Raw genomic sequence first — 20,731 nt, 5'->3', positions numbered from 1 at the left:
CAGAATGCAGATATGTGCAATTTACAGGTTGCAGAATGCAGTTATGTGCGATATATAGGTTTCAGAATGCAGATATGTGCACTTTAAATGCTGCAGAATGCAGTTATGTGCGATATATAGGTTTCAGAATGCAGATATGTGCACTTTAAATGCTGCAGAATGCAGATATGTGCAAGTTACAGGTTTCAGAATGCAGTTATGTGCGATTTATAGTTTGCAGAATGCAGATATGTGATTTACAGGTTGCAGAAGGCAAATATGTGCGATTTACCATTTTTTTGTTTTCAGATGCGCTATTCAGCGGCAGCGCAGATTTATTTATCTTGAGAGCAACAGCATTTTCCCTCACGATACATAAAGCTGTGACTCCAGTGCTGTAGGAGGTGATTTCAACACCACAGTTAAAAAAAAAGAGCATATATGCTGAAGCATGGGGGCAGCAGGGACGGAGGAGCGATTTTGCTCCTAATCCGCATACATATGGTCGAAATTCCGAAAGATGGCTTGCCCATGGAAAAGTCCGACCGTGTGTACGTGGCATAACTTTTTTGCGGGAGGATGCCCCCATGCTTCGGCATATATAAATGGTGCATGTATGCCCACCATTAGAAGTGGGTGGATGAAGGGAGGTATTCTAATGGTGGGCATACCCACCGATCAATCTCTTTTTTTTCCTTCAGCCAACAGGCTGCATGAAAACAAAATTACAATATATGTCCAACAAGGACCAGCAATGTACTGGTATGTTGCTGGAATTTGAATGGTTATACCAGAATGATGCCTGCGGGTTTAGGTATCATCTTGGTATTCTTTTCAGATAGTGATCGGCTTTCATGTAAAAGCAATCCTAGTGGCTAATTAGCCTCTAGACTGCTTTTACAAGCAGTGGGAGGGAATGTCCCCCCTCCCGGATATAAACATTTCCAGTGGGAATGCATTTTATCACACCGAACAGTGTGGTCAGATGCTTTGAGGGCAGAGGTAAGATCTAGGGTCTAATAGACCCCCAATTTTTTCAAATTTACAGGTTGCTGAATGCAGATATGTGCGATTTACAGGTTACAGAATGCAGATATGTGCGAATTGCAGATTTCAGAATGCAGCTATGCGCGATTTACAGATTTTAGAACTCAGATATGTGCGATTTACAGATTTAAGAATTCAGATATGTGCAATTTACAGGTTGTTGAATGCAGTTATGTGCGATTTACAGAATGCAGATATGTGCAATTTACAGGTTGCAGAATGCAGTTATGTGCGATATATAGGTTTCAGAATGCAGATATGTGCACTTTAAATGCTGCAGAATGCAGTTATGTGCGATATATAGGTTTCAGAATGCAGATATGTGCACTTTAAATGCTGCAGAATGCAGATATGTGCAAGTTACAGGTTTCAGAATGCAGTTATGTGCGATTTATAGTTTGCAGAATGCAGATATGTGATTTACAGGTTGCAGAAGGCAAATATGTGCGATTTACCATTTTTTTGTTTTCAGATGCGCTATTCAGCGGCAGCGCAGATTTATTTATCTTGAGAGCAACAGCATTTGCCCTCACGATACATAAAGCTGTGACTCCAGTGCTGTAGGAGGTGATTTCAACACCACAGTTAAAAAAAAAGAGCATATATGCTGAAGCATGGGGGCAGCAGGGACGGAGGAGCGATTTTGCTCCTAATCCGCATACATATGGTCGAAATTCCGAAAGATGGCTTGCCCATGGAAAAGTCCGACCGTGTGTACGTGGCATAACTTTTTTGCGGGAGGATGCCCCCATGCTTCGGCATATATAAATGGTGCATGTATGCCCACCATTAGAAGTGGGTGGATGAAGGGAGGTATTCTAATGGTGGGCATACCCACCGATCAATCTCTTTTTTTTCCTTCAGCCAACAGGCTGCATGAAAACAAAATTACAATATATGTCCAACAAGGACCAGCAATGTACTGGTATGTTGCTGGAATTTGAATGGTTATACCAGAATGATGCCTGCGGGTTTAGGTATCATCTTGGTATTCTTTTCAGATAGTGATCGGCTTTCATGTAAAAGCAATCCTAGTGGCTAATTAGCCTCTAGACTGCTTTTACAAGCAGTGGGAGGGAATGTCCCCCCTCCCGGATATAAACATTTCCAGTGGGAATGCATTTTATCACACCGAACAGTGTGGTCAGATGCTTTGAGGGCAGAGGTAAGATCTAGGGTCTAATAGACCCCCAATTTTTTCAAATTTACAGGTTGCTGAATGCAGATATGTGCGATTTACAGGTTACAGAATGCAGATATGTGCGAATTGCAGATTTCAGAATGCAGCTATGCGCGATTTACAGATTTTAGAACTCAGATATGTGCGATTTACAGATTTAAGAATTCAGATATGTGCAATTTACCGGTTGCAGAATGCAGATATGTGCAATTTACAGAGTACAGATATGTGCTATTTACATGTTGCAGATATGTGCAATTTACAGGTTGCTGAATGCAGTTATGTGCGATTTACAGAATGCAGATATGTGCAATTTACAGGTTGCAGAATGCAGTTATGTGCGATATATAGGATTCAGAATGCAGATATGTGCGATTTAAATGCTGCAGAATGCAGATATGTGCAAGTTATAGGTTTCAGAATGCAGTTATGTGCGATTTATAGGTTGCAGAATGCAGATATGTGATTTACAGCTTGTAGAATGCAAATATGTGCGATTTACCATTTTTTTGTTTTCAGATGCGCCATTCAGCTGCAGCGCAAATTTATTTATCTTGAGAGCAGCAGCATTTGCCCTCATGATACATAAAGCTGTGACTCCAGTGCTGTAGGAGGTGATTTCAACACCACAGTTAAAAAAAAAAGCATATATGCTGAAGCATGGGGGCAGCAGGGACGGAGGAGCGATTTTGCTCCTAATCCGCATACATATGGTCGAAATTCCGAAAGATGGCTTGCCCATGGAAAAGTCCGACCGTGTGTACGTGGCATAACTTTTTTGCGGGAGGATGCCCCCATGCTTCGGCATATATAAATGGTGCATGTATGCCCACCATTAGAAGTGGGTGGATGAAGGGAGGTATTCTAATGGTGGGCATACCCACCGATCAATCTCTTTTTTTTTCCTTCAGCCAACAGGCTGCATGAAAAAAAATTACAATATATGTCCAACAAGGACCAGCAACGTACTGGTATGTTGCTGGAATTTGAATGGTTATACCAGAATGATGCCTGCGGGTTTAGGTATCATCTTGGTATTCTTTTCAGATAGTGATCGGCTTTCATGTAAAAGCAATCCTAGTGGCTAATTAGCCTCTAGACTGCTTTTACAAGCAGTGGGAGGGAATGTCCCCCCTCCCTGATATAAACATTGCCATTTGGAAAGTATTTTATCACACCGAAAGGTGTGGTCAGATGCTTTGAGGGCAGAGGTAAGATCTAGGGTCTAATAGACCCCCAATTTTTTCAAATTTACAGGTTGCTGAATGCAGATATGTGCGATTTACAGGTTACAGAATGCAGATATGTGTGAATTGCAGATTTCAGAATGCAGCTATGTGCGATTTACAGATTTAAGAATTCAGATATGTGCGATTTACAGATTTAAGAATGCAGTTATGTGCAATTTACCGGTTGCAGAATGCAGATATGTGCAATTTATAGAATGCAGATATGTGCTATTTACATGTTGCAGATATGTGCAATTTACAGGTTGCTGAATGCAGTTATGTGCGATTTACAGAATGCAGATATGTGCAATTTACAGGTTGCAGAATGCAGTTATGTGCGATTTATAGGTTTCAGAATGCAGATATGTGCGATTTAAATGCTGCAGAATGCAGATATGTGCAAGTTACAGGTTTCAGAATGCAGTTATGTGTGATTTATAGGTTGCAGAATGCAGATATGTGATTTACAGGTTGCAGAAGGCAAATATGTGCGATTTACCATTTTTTTGTTTTCAGAAGCGCTATTCAGCTGCAGCGCAGATTTATTTATCTTGAGAGCAACAGCATTTGCTCTCACGAAACAATAAAGCTGTGACTCCAGTGCTGTAGGAGGCGATTTCAACACCACAGTTAAAAAAAGAGCATATATGCTGAAGCATGGGGGCAGCAGGGGCGGAGGAGCAATTTTGCTCCTAATCCGCATACATATGGTCGAAATTCCGAAAGATGGCTTGCCCGTGGAAAAGTCAGACCGTGTGTATGTGGCATAACTTTTTTGCGGGAGGGTGCCCCCATGCTTCGGCATATATAAATGGTGCATGTATGCCCATCATTAGAAGTGGGTGGATGAAGGGAGGTATTCTAATGGTGGGCATAACCACCGATCAATCTCTTTTTTTTCCTTCAGCCAATAGGCTGCATGAAAAAAAAATTACAATATATGTCCAACAAGGACCAGCAACGTACTGGTATGTTGCTGGAATTTGAATGGTTATACCAGAATGATGCCTGCGGGTTTAGGTATCATCTTGGTATTCTTTTCAGATAGTGGTCGGCTTTCATGTAAAAGCAATCCTAGTGGCTAATTAGCCTCTAGACTGCTTTTACAAGCAGCGAGAGGGAATGTCCTCCCTCCCGGATATAAACATCGCCATTGGGAAAGCATTTTATCACACCGAACGGTGTGGTCAGATGCTTTGAGGGTAGAGGAATGATCTAGGGTCTAATAGACCCCATTTTTTTTAATTTACAGGTTGCTGAATGCAGATATGTGCGATTTACAGGTTACAGAATGCAGATATGTGCGAATTGCAGATTTCAGAATGCAGCTATGTGCGATTTACAGATTTAAGAATTCAGATATGTGCGATTTACAGATTTAAGAATGCAGTTATGTGCAATTTACCGGTTGCAGAATGCAGATATGTTCAATTTACAGAATACAGATATGTGCTATTTACATGTTGCAGATATGTGCAATTTACGGGTTGCTGAATGCAGTTATGTGCGATTAACAGAATGCAGATATGTGCAATTTACAGGTTGTGCGATTTATAGATTTCAGAATGCAGTTATGTGCAATTTACAGGTTGCTGAATGCACTTATGTGCGATTTACAGAATGCAGATATGTGCAATTTACAGGTTGCAGAATGCAGATATGTGTGATTTAAATGCTGCAGAATGCAGATATGTGAAAGTTACAGATTTCAGAATGCAGTTATGTGCGATTTATAGGATGCAGATATGTGATTTACAGGTTGTAGAACGCAAATATGTGCGATTTACCATTTTTTGGTTTTCAGATGCACCATTCAGCTGCAGCGCAGATTTATTTATCTTGAGAGCAACAGTGTTTGCCCTCATGATACATAAAGCTGTGACTCCAGTGCTGTATTAGGTGATTTCAACACCACAGTTAAAAAAAGAGCATATATGCTGAAGCATGGGGGCAGCAGGGGCGGAGGAGCGATTTTGCTCCTAATCCGCATACATATGGTCGAAATTCCAAAAGATGGCTTGTCCGTGGAAAAGTCCGACCGTGTGTACGTGGCATAACTTTTTTGCGGGAGGATGCCCCCATGCTTCTGCATATATAAATGGTGCATGTATGCCCATCATTAGAAGTGGGTGGGTGAAGGGAGGCATTCTAATGGTGGGCATACTCACCGATCAATCTCTTTTTTTTTTCCTTCAGCCAACAGGCTGCATAAAAAAAAATTACAATATATGTCCAACAAGGACCAGCAACGTACTGGTATGTTGCTGGAATTTGAATTGTTATACCAGAATGATGCCTGCGGGTTTAGGTATCATCTTGGTATTCTTTTCAGATAGTGATCGGCTTTCATGTAAAAGCAATCCTAGTGGCTAATTAGCCTCTAGACTGCTTTTACAAGCAGTGGGAGGGAATGTCCCCCCTCCCGGATATAAACATTTCCAGTGGGAAAGCATTTTATCACACCGAACGGTGTGGTCAGATGCTTTGAGGGCAGAGGTAAGATCTAGGGTCTAATAGACCCCCAATTTTTTCAAATTTACAGGTTGCTGAATGCAGATATGTGCTATTTACAGGTTACAGAATGCAGATATGTGCGAATTGCAGATTGCAGAATGCAGCTATGTGCGATTTACAGATTTAGGAATTCAGATATATGCGATTTACAGATTTAAGAATGCAGTTATGTGCAATTTACCGGTTGCAGAATACAGATATGTGCTATTTACATGTTGCAGATATGTGCAATTTACAGGTTGCTGAATGCAGTTATGTGCGATTTACAGAATGCAGATATGTGCAATTTACAGGTTGCAGAATGCAGTTATGTGCGATTTATAGGTTTCAGAATGCAGATATGTGCGATGTAAATGCTGCAGAATGCAGATATGTGCAAGTTACAGGTTGCAGAATGCAGATATGTGCAAGTTATAGGTTGCAGAATGCAGTTATGTGTGATTTACAGGTTGCAGAATGCAAATATGTGCGATTTACCATTTTTTTGTTTTCAGATGCGCTATTCAGCTGCAGTGCAGATTTATTTATCTTGAGAGCAACAGCATTTGCCCTCACGATACATAAAGCTGTGACTCCAGTGCTGTAGGAGGTGATTTCAACACCACCGTTAAAACAAAAGAGCATATATGCTGAAGCATGGGGGCAGCAGGGACGGAGGAGTGATTTTGCTCCTAATCCGCATACATATGGTCGAAATTCCGAAAGATGGCTTGCCCATGGAAAAGTCAGACCGTGTGTACGTGGCATAACTTTTTTGCGGGAGGATGCCCCCATGCTTCGGCATATATAAATGGTGCATGTATGCCCACCATTAGAAGTGGGTGGATGAAGGGAGGTATTCTAATGGTGGGCATACCCACCGATCAATCTCTTTTTTTTCCATCAGCCAACAGGCTGCATGAAAAAAAATTACAATATATGTCCAACAAGGACCAGCAACGTACTGGTATGTTGCTGGAATTTGAATGGTTATACCAGAATGATGCCTGCGGGTTTAGGTATCATCTTGGTACTCTTTTGAGATAGTGATCGGCTTTCATGTAAAAGCAATCCTAGTGGCTAATTAGCCTCTAGACTGCTTTTACAAGCAGTGGGAGGGAATGTCCCCCCTCCTGGATATAAAAATTTCCAGTGGGAAAGCATTTTATCACACCGAACGGTGTGGTCAGATGCTTTGAGGGCAGAGGTAAGATCTAGGGTCTAATAGACCCCCAATTTTTTCAAATTTACAGGTTGCTGAATGCAGATATGTGCGATTTACAGGTTACAGAATGCAGATATGTGCGAATTGCAGAATGCAGCTATGTGCAATTTACAGATTTAAGAATTCAGATATGTGCGATTTACAGATTTAAGAATGCAGTTATGTGCAATTTACCGGTTGCAGAATGCAGATATGTGCAATTTACAGAATACAGATATGTGCTATTTACATGTTGCAGATATGTGCAATTTACAGGTTGCTGAATGCAGTTATGTGCAATTTACAGAATGCAGATATGTGCAATTTACAGGTTGCAGAATGCAGTTATGTGCGATATATAGGTTTCAGAATCCAGATATGTGCGCTTTAAATGCTGCAGAATGCAGATATGTGCAAGTTACAGGTTTCAGAATGCAGTTATGTGCGATTTATAGGTTGCAGAATGCAGATATGTGATTTACAGGTTGCAGAAGGCAAATATGTGCGATTTACCATTTTTTTGTTTTCAGATGCGTCATTCAGCTGCAGCGCAGATTTATTTATCTTGAGAGCAACAGCATTTGCCCTCACGATACATAAAGCTGTGACTCCAGTGCTGTAGGAGGTGATTTCAACACCACAGTTAAAAAAAAAGAGCATATATGCTGAAGCATGGGGGCAGCAGGGACGGAGGAGCGATTTTGCTCCTAATCCGCATACATATGGTCGAAATTCCGAAAGATGGCTTGCCCATGGAAAAGTCCGACCGTGTGCACGTGGCATAACTTTTTTGCGGGAGGATGCCCCCATGCTTCGGCATATATAAATGGTGCATGTATGCCCACCATTAGAAGTGGGTGGATGAAGGGAGGTATTCTAATGGTGGGCATACCCACCGATCAATCTCTTTTTTTTCCATCAGCCAACAGGCTGCATGAAAAAAAATTACAATATATGTCCAACAAGGACCAGCAACGTACTGGTATGTTGCTGGAATTTGAATGGTTATACCAGAATGATGCCTGCGGGTTTAGGTATCATCTTGGTACTCTTTTGAGATAGTGATCGGCTTTCATGTAAAAGCAATCCTAGTGGCTAATTAGCCTCTAGACTGCTTTTACAAGCAGTGGGAGGGAATGTCCCCCCTCCTGGATATAAAAATTTCCAGTGGGAAAGCATTTTATCACACCGAACGGTGTGTTCAGATGCTTTGAGGGCAGAGGAAAGATCTAGGGTCTAATAGACCCCAATTTTTTCAAATTTACAAGTGGCTGAATGCAGATATGTGCGATTTACAGGTTACAGAATGCAGATATGTGCGAATTGCAGATTTCAGAATGCAGCTATGTGCGATTTACAGATTTAAGAATTCAGATATGTGCGATTTACAGATTTAAGAATGCAGATATGTGCAATTTACAGAATATAGATATGTACTATTTACATGTTGCAGACATATGCAATTTACATGTTGCTGAATGCAGTTATGTGCGATTTACAGAATGCAGATATGTGCAATTCACAGGTTGCAGAATGCAGTAATGTGCAATTCATAGGTTTCAGAATGCAGATATGTGCGCTTTAAATGCTGCAGAATGCAGATATGTGCAAGTTACAGGTTTCAGAATGCAGTTATGTGCGATTTATAGGTTGCAGAATGCAGATATGTGATTTACAGCTTGTAGAATGCAAATATGTGCGATTTACCATTTTTTTGTTTTCAGATGCGCCATTCAGCTGCAGCTCAGATTTATTTATCTTGAGAGCAACAGCGTTTGCCCTCACGATACATAAAGCTGTGACTCCAGTGCTGTAGGAGGTGATTTCAACACCACAGTTAAAAAAAAAGAGCATATATGCTGAAGCATTGGGGCAGCAGGGGCGGAGGAGCGATTTCGCTCCTAATCCGCATACATATGGTCGAAGTTCCGAAAGATGGCTTGCCCGTGGAAAAGTCCGACCGTGTGTACGTGGCATAACTTTTTTGCGGGAGGATGCCCCCATGCTTCGGCATATATAAATGGTGCATGTATGCCCACCAATAGAAGTGGGTGGATGAAGGGAGGTATTCTAATGGTGGGCATACCCACCGATCAATCTCTTTTTTTTTTCCTTCAGCCAACAGGCTGCATGAAAAAAAAATTACAATATATGTCCAACAAGGACCAGCAACGTACTGGTATGTTGCTGGAATTTGAATGGTTATACCAGAATGATGCCTGCGGGTTTAGGTATCATCTTGGTATTCTTTTCAGATAGTGATCGGCTTTCATGTAAAAGCAATCCTAGTGGCTAATTAGCCTCTAGACTGCTTTTACAAGCAGTGGGAGGGAATGTCCCCCCTCCCCGATATAAACATATCCAGTGGGAAAGCATTTTATCACACCGAATGGTGTGTTCAGATGCTTTGAGGGCAGAGGTAAGATCTAGGGTCTAATAGACCCCCAATTTTTTCAAATTTACAGGTTGCTGAATGCAGATATGTGCGATTTACAGGTTACAGAATGCAGATATGTGCGAATTGCAGATTGCAGAATGCAGCTATGTGCAATTTACAGATTTAAGAATTCAGATATGTGCGATTTACAGATTTAAGAATGCAGTTATGTGCAATTTACCGGTTGCAGAAAGCAGATATGTGCAATTTACAGAATACAGATATGTGCTATTTACATGTTGCAGATATGTGCAATTTACAGGTTGCTGAATGCAGTTATGTGCGATCTACAGAATGCAGATGTGTGCAATTTACAGGTTGCAGAATGTAGTTATGTGCGATATATAGGTTTCAGAATGCAGATATGTGCGCTTTAAATGCTGCAGAATGCAGATATGTGCAAGTTACAGGTTTCAGAATGCAGTTATGTGCGATTTATAGGTTGCAGAATGCAGATATGTGATTTACAGGTTGCAGAAGGCAAATATGTGCGATTTACCATTTTTTTGTTTTCAGATGCGCTATTCAGCTGCAGCGCAGATTTATTTATCTTGAGAGCAACAGCATTTGCCCTCACGATACATAAAGCTGTGACTCCAGTGCTGTAGGAGGTGATTTCAACACCACAGTTAAAAAAAAAAGAGCATACCGTATATACTCGAGTATAGGCCGACCCGAATATAAGCCGAGGCCCCCAATTTACCCCCAAAAAAACTGGCAAACTTATTGACTCGTGTATAAGCCGAGGGTGAGACATGCCTGTCCATCCCTGTGTGTGTGTCCGTCCATCCCTGTGTGTCCGTCCATCCCTGTGTGTCCGTCCATCCCTGTGTGTCCGTCCATCCATCCCTGTGTGTGTGTGTGTCCATCCATCCATCCATCCCTGTGTGTGTGTGTGTCCATCCATCCATCCATCCCTGTGTGTGTGTGTGTCCATCCATCCATCCATCCCTGTGTGTGTGTGTCTCCATCCATCCATCCATCCCTGTGTGTGTGTGTCTCCATCCATCCATCCATCCCTGTGTGTGTGTGTCTCCATCCATCCATCCATCCCTGTGTGTGTGTGTCTCCATCCATCCATCCCTGTGTGTGTGTGTCCGTGTGTGTGTGTGTGTGTGTGTGTGTGTGTCCAGCCTACCTGTGTCCCGAGCCTCCGTCCCGTGCCTTGCCTCCTTGCCTCCGTCCCGTGCCGTGCCTTGCCTCCGTCCCGTGTCGTGCCTTGCCTCCGTCCCGTGCCGTGCCGTGCCGTGCCTTGCCTTGCCTTGCCTCCGTCCCGTGCCTTGCCAGGATCGCCGCTCTTCGTCGGCGCCTCGGCGGCCATTGTAAAATTCAAAAGCCACGCCTCCGCCTTCGCCTGTGATAGGCGGAACACTGAATTTCCCAGCAGCCTGTGTTCCGCCTATCACGGACATCGTCTCATCCTCGTCCGTAGTACGAGGATGAGACGATGTCCGTGATAGGCGGAACACAGGCTGCTGGGAAATTCAGTGTTCCGCCTATCACAGGCGAAGGCGGAGCCGGAGGCGCGGCTTTTGAATTATAGAATGGCCGCTGTCTGTCTGCTCGACACGCTGATCGAGCAGGCAGACAGCGATGGCTCGAGTATAAGCCGAGGGGGGCACTTTCAGCCTCAAAAAAGAGGCTGAAAATCTCGGCTTATACTCGAGTATATACGGTATATGCTGAAGCATGGGGGCAGCAGGGACGGAGGAGCGATTTCGCTCCTAATCCGCATACATATGGTCGAAGTTCCGAAAGATGGCTTGCCCGTGGAAAAGTCCGACCGTGTGTACGTGGCATAACTTTTTTGCGGGAGGATGCCCCCATGCTTCGGCATATATAAATGGTGCATGTATGCCCACCATTAGAAGTGGGTGGATGAAGGGAGGTATTCTAATGGTGGGCATACCCACCGATCAATCTCTTTTTTTTTCCTTCAGCCAACAGGCTGCATGAAAAAAAAAATACAATATATGTCCAACAAGGACCAGCAACGTACTGGTATGTTGCTGGAATTTGAATGGTTATACCAGAATGATGCCTGCGGGTTTAGGTATCATCTTGGTATTCTTTTCAGATAGTGATCGGCTTTCATGTAAAAGCAATCCTAGTGGCTAATTAGCCTCTAGACTGCTTTTACAAGCAGTGGGAGGGAATGTCCCCCCTCCCCGATATAAACATTTCCAGTGGGAAAGCATTTTATCACACCGAACGGTGTGGTCAGATGCTTTGAGGGCAGAGGAAAGATCTAGGGTCTAATAGACCCCAATTTTTTCAAATTTACAGGTGGCTGAATGCAGATATGTGCGATTTACAGGTTACAGAATGCAGATATGTGCGAATTGCAGATTTCAGAATGCAGCTATGTGCGATTTACAGATTTAAGAATTCAGATATGTGCGATTTACAGATTTAAGAATGCAGTTATGTGCAATTTACCAGTTGCAGAATGCAGATATGTGCAATTTACAGAATATAGATATGTACTATTTACATGTTGCAGATATATGCAATTTAAATGTTGCTGAATGCAGTTATGTGCGATTTACAGAATGCAGATATGTGCAATTCACAGGTTGCAGAATGCAGTAATGTGCGATTCATAGGTTTCAGAATGCAGATATGTGCGCTTTAAATGCTGCAGAATGCAGATATGTGCAAGTTACAGGTTTCAGAATGCAGTTATGTGCGATTTATAGGTTGTAGAATGCAGATATGTGATTTACAGCTTGTAGAATGCAAATATGTGCGATTTACCATTTTTTTGTTTTCAGATGCGCCATTCAGCTGCAGCTCAGATTTATTTATCTTGAGAGCAACAGCGTTTGCCCTCACGATACATAAAGCTGTGACTCCAGTGCTGTAGGAGGTGATTTCAACACCACAGTTAAAAAAAAAAAGAGCATATATGCTGAAGCATGGGGGCAGCAGGGGCGGAGGAGCGATTTCGCTCCTAATCCGCATACATATGGTCGAAGTTCCGAAAGATGGCTTGCCCGTGGAAAAGTCCGACCGTGTGTACGTGGCATAACTTTTTTGCGGGAGGATGCCCCCATGCTTCGGCATATATAAATGGTGCATGTATGCCCACCATTAGAAGTGGGTGGATGAAGGGAGGTATTCTAATGGTGGGCATACCCACCGATCAATCTCTTTTTTTTTTCCTTCAGCCAACAGGCTGCATGAAAAAAAAATTACAATATATGTCCAACAAGGACCAGCAACGTACTGGTATGTTGCTGGAATTTGAATGGTTATACCAGAATGATGCCTGCGGGTTTAGGTATCATCTTGGTATTCTTTTCAGATAGTGGTCGGCTTTCATGTAAAAGCAATCCTAGTGGCTAATTAGCCTCTAGACTGCTTTTACAAGCAGCGAGAGGGAATGTCCCCCCTCCCGGATATAAACATCGCCATTGGGAAAGCATTTTATCACACCGAACGGTGTGGTCAGATGCTTTGAGGGTAGAGGAATGATCTAGGGTCTAATAGACCCCATTTTTTTTAAATTTACAGGTTGCTGAATGCAGATATGTGCGATTTACAGGTTACAGAATGCAGATATGTGCGAATTGCAGATTTCAGAATGCAGCTATGTGCGATTTACAGATTTAAGAATTCAGATATGTGCGATTTACAGATTTAAGAATGCAGTTATGTGCAATTTACCGGTTGCAGAATGCAGATATGTTCAATTTACAGAATACAGATATGTGCTATTTACATGTTGCAGATATGTGCAATTTACGGGTTGCTGAATGCAGTTATGTGCGATTAACAGAATGCAGATTAGTGATGGACGAACTTCCGACGGGACGTTTCGCGAACGCGAAACGCGAACGGGCACAAACGTTCGCGAAAACGACCGTTCGCCGCGGGCTCCATTGACTTCAATGGGAGGCGAATTTCGCAAACCTTTAGGTCGAATTTGCGGCCACGGGGTAATTATTAGGGGGTAGCACGTAGTCCCACCACCTGGACAATAGCATAATACATGTATGAGGTGAATTTGGGATCGATAACTACAAGCATTTTTTTTTTATTTGGGAAATTGTTCTGACAATTCAGGACTATGGAGCTAATGAAGGCAATGGAGGAGAGGGAAGGTCAGGGACCAGGGTAGGCAAACAAGAGGGTGCAGGAGATACAGAGCACTGACAGCAGCACCGTAATACAGAGCACTGACATCAGCACCGTGACATACAGCGCTGACAGCAGCTCCGTGACATACAGCGCTGACAGCAGCTCCGTGACATACAGCGCTGACAGCAGCTCCGTGACATACAGCGCTGACAGCAGCTCCGTGACATACAGCGCTGACAGCAGCTCCGTGACATACAGCGCTGACAGCAGCACCGTGACATACAGCGCTGACAGCAGCTCCGTGACATACAGCGCTGACAGCAGCTCCGTGACATACAGCGCTGACAGCAGCTCCGTGACATACAGCACTGACAGCAGCTCCGTGACATACAGCGCTGACAGCAGCTCCGTGACATACAGCGCTGACAGCAGCACCGTGACATACAGCGCTGACAGCAGCTCCGTGACATACAGCGCTGACAGCAGCTCCGTGACATACAGCGCTGACAGCAGCTCCGTGACATACAGCACTGACAGCAGCTCCGTGACATACAGCGCTGACAGCAGCTCCGTGACATACAGCGCTGACAGCAGCACCGTGACATACAGCGCTGACAGCAGCTCCGTGACATACAGCGCTGACAGCAGCTCCGTGACATACAGCGCTGACAGCAGCTCCGTGACATACAGCGCTGACAGCAGCTCCGTGACATACAGCGCTGACAGCAGCTCCGTGACATACAGCGCTGACAGCAGCTCCGTGACATACAGCGCTGACAGCAGCTCCGTGACATACAGCGCTGACAGCAGCTCCGTGACATACAGCGCTGACAGCAGCACCGTAAGCAGCCCCAGGAGGAAGTCAGCACAGCACAGGGATGGTGTGATCCCCTCATAATAAGAACCCCCAGGAGGAAGTCAGCACAGCACAGGGATGGTGGGAGCCCCTCATAATAAGAACCCCCAGGAGGAAGTCAGCACAGCACAGGGATGGTGGGAGCCCCTCATAATAAGAACACCCAGGAGGAAGTCAGCACAGCACAGGGATGGTGGGAACCCCTCATAATAAGCAGCCCCAGTAGAAATATGACACCGCTCAACCTCTTCAAAGAGGAGGGTAGGGGCATATAGTACGGTGTGCTTTTTTGGGTCAGGGAAGTGAGCCAAATGAATTAAGAAGGTCTGTGTGCTTGATTCCAAAAATTGTTTATAGACATATACATGGTCTACTGATCACATGTGTTGAATTCCTCCGAGATCCATGCCTCATTCATTTTTAGAAATGTGAGGTAGTTAACACTGTCGTGAGCTAGGCGAGTACGCTTATCGGTCACAATCCCCCCTGCTGCGCTGAACGTCCTTTCGGACAGGACACTGGATGAGGGGCAAGCCAACAGTTCGATTGCAAATTGGGCAAGCTCTGGCCAGAGGTCAAGCCTGCCCACCCAGTAGTCTAGGGGTTCATCACTCCTCAGAGCGTCCACATCGGCCGTTAACCCAATGTAGTCGGACACCTGACGGTCTAGGCGTTCCCTGATGCTGGATCCGGATGACACCTGTCGATGGGTCGGCTGAAAGAATGACCTCATATCCGAAGTCACCAACACATCTTCAAACCGGCCTCTTCTTGCAGGCGCTGTTGGATTGGTACCCGCAAATCCTTCTCTGGGAGTGGGAATTGCTCCTCTGCCAGCGCACGCAAAAGCAGAATGCAGCATTTCTCGAAGCAAGGCCTGGAAGTGCTGCATTCTGACAGCCCTCTGCGACGGCGGTAACATTTCCGCCATTTTGTGTTTGTACCGGGGATCTAAGTACGTTGCCACCCAGTACTGGTCCTTGACCCTCATGCTTTTTATACGGGGGTCCCTATTAAAACACTGGAGCATGAAGGCCCCCATTTGCACTCAAGCGGAAGGTATGTGGTGGTGGTGGTGTTGTTGGTGGTAGTGTCTTTGGGGGTGCACATAGCAGAGAGTGAAGAAGAGGGTGCAGATCGAGAGGATGAGGAGGGTGCAGAAGAATAAGGCTGAGTGAGCCACTCAACCAAGTCTGGTGCGTCCTTTAAAGTAATTGAACGCACCTTCTGCAACTTCCCACTTTGGCTCAAGGCTGTTGCTCCTGCCCTACCCCTACCACCCCTGCGGAAGGGCCTGCCTCTTCCTCTGCCTGTCATTTTTTAAATCACCCTGTGACAAAACTCTTAGTCCCTATACCGCTGAAGGACTGCTGCAGTATAGGGCAGCGGTCAGCAGTAGTGCACGTCAACCCTATGTATTGTGGACCGATAGCGGTCCTTACAGAACAGCAGACTGTACTGCACTCAGGCCTATGTACCGTAGCACCCTATACCAAGTTACCAGTCCTTATAAAAACTTTTGTGGACCAAGCAGGTTGTGTGTTAGTGATTAGCAGACTGTACGTCAGTCCCTATACCAATGAAGGACTGCTGCAGTATAGGGCAGCGGTCAGCAGTAGTGCACGGCAACCCTATGTATTGTGGACCGATAGCGGTCCTTACAGAACAGCAGACTGTAACGCACTCAGGCCTATGTACCGTAGCACCCTATACCAAGTTACCAGTCCTTATAAGAACTTTTGTGGACCAAGCAGGTTGTGTGTTAGTGATTAGCAGACTGTACGTCAGTCCCTATACCAATGAAGGACTGCTGCAGTATAGGGCAGCGGTCAGCAGTAGTGCACGGCAACCCTATGTATTGTGGACCGATAGCGGTCCTTACAGAACAGCAGACTGTAACGCACTCAGGCCTATGTACCGTAGCACCCTATACCAAGTTACCAGTCCTTATAAGAACTTTTGTGGACCAAGCAGGTTGTGTGTTAGTGTTTAGCAGACTGTGCGTCAGTCCCTATACCGCTGAAGGACTGCTGCAGTATAGGGCAGCGGTCAGCAGTAGTGCACGGCAACCCTATGTATTGTGGACCGATAGCGGTCCTTACAGAACAGCAGACTGTACTGCACTCAGGCCTATGTACCGTAGCACCCTATACCAAGTTACCAGTCCTTATAAGAACTTTTGTGGACCAAGCAGGTTGTGTGTTAGTGTTTAGCAGACTGTGCGTCAGTCCCTATACCGCTGAAGGACTGCTGCAGTATAGGGCAGCGGTCAGCAGTAGTGCACGGCAACCCTATGTATTGTGGACCGATAGCGGTCCTTACAGAACAGCAGACTGTACTGCACTCAGGCCTATGTACCGTAGCACCCTATACCAAGTTACCAGTCCTTATAAGAACTTTTGTGGACCAAGCAGGTTGTGTGTTAGTGTTTAGCAGACTGTGCGTCAGTCCCTATACCGCTGAAGGACTGCTGCAGTATAGGGCAGCGGTCAGCAGTAGTGCACGGCAACCCTATGTATTGTGGACCGATAGCGGTCCTTACAGAACAGCAGACTGTAACGCACTCAGGCCTATGTACCGTAGCACCCTATACCAAGTTACCAGTCCTTATAAGAACTTTTGTGGACCAAGCAGGTTGTGTGTTAGTGATTAGCAGACTGTACGTCAGTCCCTATACCAATGAAGGACTGCTGCAGTATAGGGCAGCGGTCAGCAGTAGTGCACGGCAACCCTATGTATTGTGGACCGATAGCGGTCCTTACAGAACAGCAGACTGTAACGCACTCAGGCCTATGTACCGTAGCACCCTATACCAAGTTACCAGTCCTTATAAGAACTTTTGTGGACCAAGCAGGTTGTGTGTTAGTGATTAGCAGACTGTACGTCAGTCCCTATACCAATGAAGGAATGCTGCAGTATAGGGCAGCGGTCAGCAGTAGTGCACGGCAACCCTATGTATTGTGGACCGATAGCGGTCCTTACAGAACAGCAGACTGTAACGCACTCAGGCCTATGTACCGTAGCACCCTATACCAAGTTACCAGTCCTTATAAGAACTTTTGTGGACCAAGCAGGTTGTGTGTTAGTGTTTAGCAGACTGTGCGTCAGTCCCTATACCGCTGAAGGACTGCTGCAGTATAGGGCAGCGGTCAGCAGTAGTGCACGGCAACCCTATGTATTGTGGACCGATAGCGGTCCTTACAGAACAGCAGACTGTACTGCACTCAGGCCTATGTACCGTAGCACCCTATACCAAGTTACCAGTCCTTATAAGAACTTTTGTGGACCAAGCAGGTTGTGTGTTAGTGTTTAGCAGACTGTGCGTCAGTCCCTATACCGCTGAAGGACTGCTGCAGTATAGGGCAGCGGTCAGCAGTAGTGCACGGCAACCCTATGTATTGTGGACCGATAGCGGTCCTTACAGAACAGCAGACTGTACTGCACTCAGGCCTATGTACCGTAGCACCCTATACCAAGTTACCAGTCCTTATAAGAACTTTTGTGGACCAAGCAGGTTGTGTGTTAGTGTTTAGCAGACTGTGCGTCAGTCCCTATACCGCTGAAGGACTGCTGCAGTATAGGGCAGCGGTCAGCAGTAGTGCACGGCAACCCTATGTATTGTGGACCGATAGCGGTCCTTACAGAACAGCAGACTGTAACGCACTCAGGCCTATGTACCGTAGCACCCTATACCAAGTTACCAGTCCTTATAAGAACTTTTGTGGACCAAGCAGGTTGTGTGTTAGTGATTAGCAGACTGTACGTCAGTCCCTATACCAATGAAGGACTGCTGCAGTATAGGGCAGCGGTCAGCAGTAGTGCACGGCAACCCTATGTATTGTGGACCGATAGCGGTCCTTACAGAACAGCAGACTGTAACGCACTCAGGCCTATGTACCGTAGCACCCTATACCAAGTTACCAGTCCTTATAAGAACTTTTGTGGACCAAGCAGGTTGTGTGTTAGTGATTAGCAGACTGTACGTCAGTCCCTATACCAATGAAGGACTGCTGCAGTATAGGGCAGCGGTCAGCAGTAGTGCACGGCAACCCTATGTATTGTGGACCGATAGCGGTCCTTACAGAACAGCAGACTGTAACGCACTCAGGCCTATGTACCGTAGCACCCTATACCAAGTTACCAGTCCTTATAAGAACTTTTGTGGACCAAGCAGGTTGTGTGTTAGTGTTTAGCAGACTGTGCGTCAGTCCCTATACCGCTGAAGGACTGCTGCAGTATAGGGCAGCGGTCAGCAGTAGTGCACGGCAACCCTATGTATTGTGGACCGATAGCGGTCCTTACAGAACAGCAGACTGTACTGCACTCAGGCCTATGTACCGTAGCACCCTATACCAAGTTACCAGTCCTTATAAGAACTTTTGTGGACCAAGCAGGTTGTGTGTTAGTGTTTAGCAGACTGTGCGTCAGTCCCTATACCGCTGAAGGACTGCTGCAGTATAGGGCAGCGGTCAGCAGTAGTGCACGGCAACCCTATGTATTGTGGACCGATAGCGGTCCTTACAGAACAGCAGACTGTAACGCACTCAGGCCTATGTACCGTAGCACCCTATACCAAGTTACCAGTCCTTATAAGAACTTTTGTGGACCAAGCAGGTTGTGTGTTAGTGATTAGCAGACTGTACGTCAGTCCCTATACCAATGAAGGACTGCTGCAGTATAGGGCAGCGGTCAGCAGTAGTGCACGGCAACCCTATGTATTGTGGACCGATAGCGGTCCTTACAGAACAGCAGACTGTACTGCACTCAGGCCTATGTACCGTAGCACCCTATACCAAGTTACCAGTCCTTATAAGAACTTTTGTGGACCAAGCAGGTTGTGTGTTAGTGTTTAGCAGACTGTGCGTCAGTCCCTATACCGCTGAAGGACTGCTGCAGTATAGGGCAGCGGTCAGCAGTAGTGCACGGCAACCCTATGTATTGTGGACCGATAGCGGTCCTTACAGAACAGCAGACTGTAACGCACTCAGGCCTATGTACCGTAGCACCCTATACCAAGTTACCAGTCCTTATAAGAACTTTTGTGGACCAAGCAGGTTGTGTGTTAGTGATTAGCAGACTGTACGTCAGTCCCTATACCAATGAAGGACTGCTGCAGTATAGGGCAGCGGTCAGCAGTAGTGCACGGCAACCCTATGTATTGTGGACCGATAGCGGTCCTTACAGAACAGCAGACTGTACTGCACTCAGGCCTATGTACCGTAGCACCCTATACCAAGTTACCAGTCCTTATAAGAACTTTTGTGGACCAAGCAGGTTGTGTGTTAGTGTTTAGCAGACTGTGCGTCAGTCCCTATACCGCTGAAGGACTGCTGCAGTATAGGGCAGCGGTCAGCAGTAGTGCACGTCAACCCTATGTATTGTGGACCGATAGCGGTCCTTACAGAACAGCAGACTGTAACGCACTCAGGCCTATGTACCGTAGCACCCTATACCAAGTTACCAGTCCTTATAAGAACTTTTGTGGACCAAGCAGGTTGTGTATTAGTGTTTAGCAGACTGTGCGTCAGTCCCTATACCGCTGAAGGACTGCTGCAGTATAGGGCAGCGGTCAGCAGTAGTGCACGGCAACCCTATCTATTGTGGACCGATAGCGGTCCTTACAGAACAGCAGACTGTACCGCACCCAAGCCTATGTACCGTAGCACCCTAGACAGACCAAGTTACCAGTCCTTATAAGAACTTTTGTGGAACAAGTGAGTTGTGAATGATTAGCAGACTGCAGCAGAAGGGCAGCAGTCAAGTATAATATTCTTTCTATATTTGGAAGAAAGAATATTATACGTGTACAAGCCTATTACCGTACCACTGATACCAGTCCTGAAAAGAACCTTTGTGGAACTAATAGTAACAGCAAGTCTTTAAAATTATCCTCACTGCCTGACACACTGCTTCCTGCCTGTCCCTATACAAATTGGCAAAAAAGAGTAGGCTGGAACGATTAGCTGGAACAGCTCTTTTGTGGACCTGATAGTAACAGCTAATGATGATGATGATGATGATGATGAAGAAAGACTAATCTGGCTGAGCTGTCCCTAAAATAGCAGCATACAGCGCTCTGTCCCTTTATCTAAACTGACAAAAGAAACTCAGGCTGCTGACCTAACACCTATACCAGTCCTGAAAAGAACTTTTGTGTACCAAATAGCTAGCGTTTTCTCTGTCCCTACTCCACACAGGATCCTTTCCCTACAGTGACAGAAGA

This window comes from Lithobates pipiens, unplaced genomic scaffold (assembly GCF_037356315.1).
Source record: "Lithobates pipiens isolate NorthernLeopardFrog02 unplaced genomic scaffold, aLitPip1_a1.2 Scaffold_18, whole genome shotgun sequence".
Lineage (NCBI taxonomy): Eukaryota > Metazoa > Chordata > Amphibia > Anura > Ranidae > Lithobates > Lithobates pipiens.
The sequence above is the reverse complement of the archived record's forward strand: the minus strand, read 5'-3'. Positions refer to the sequence as shown.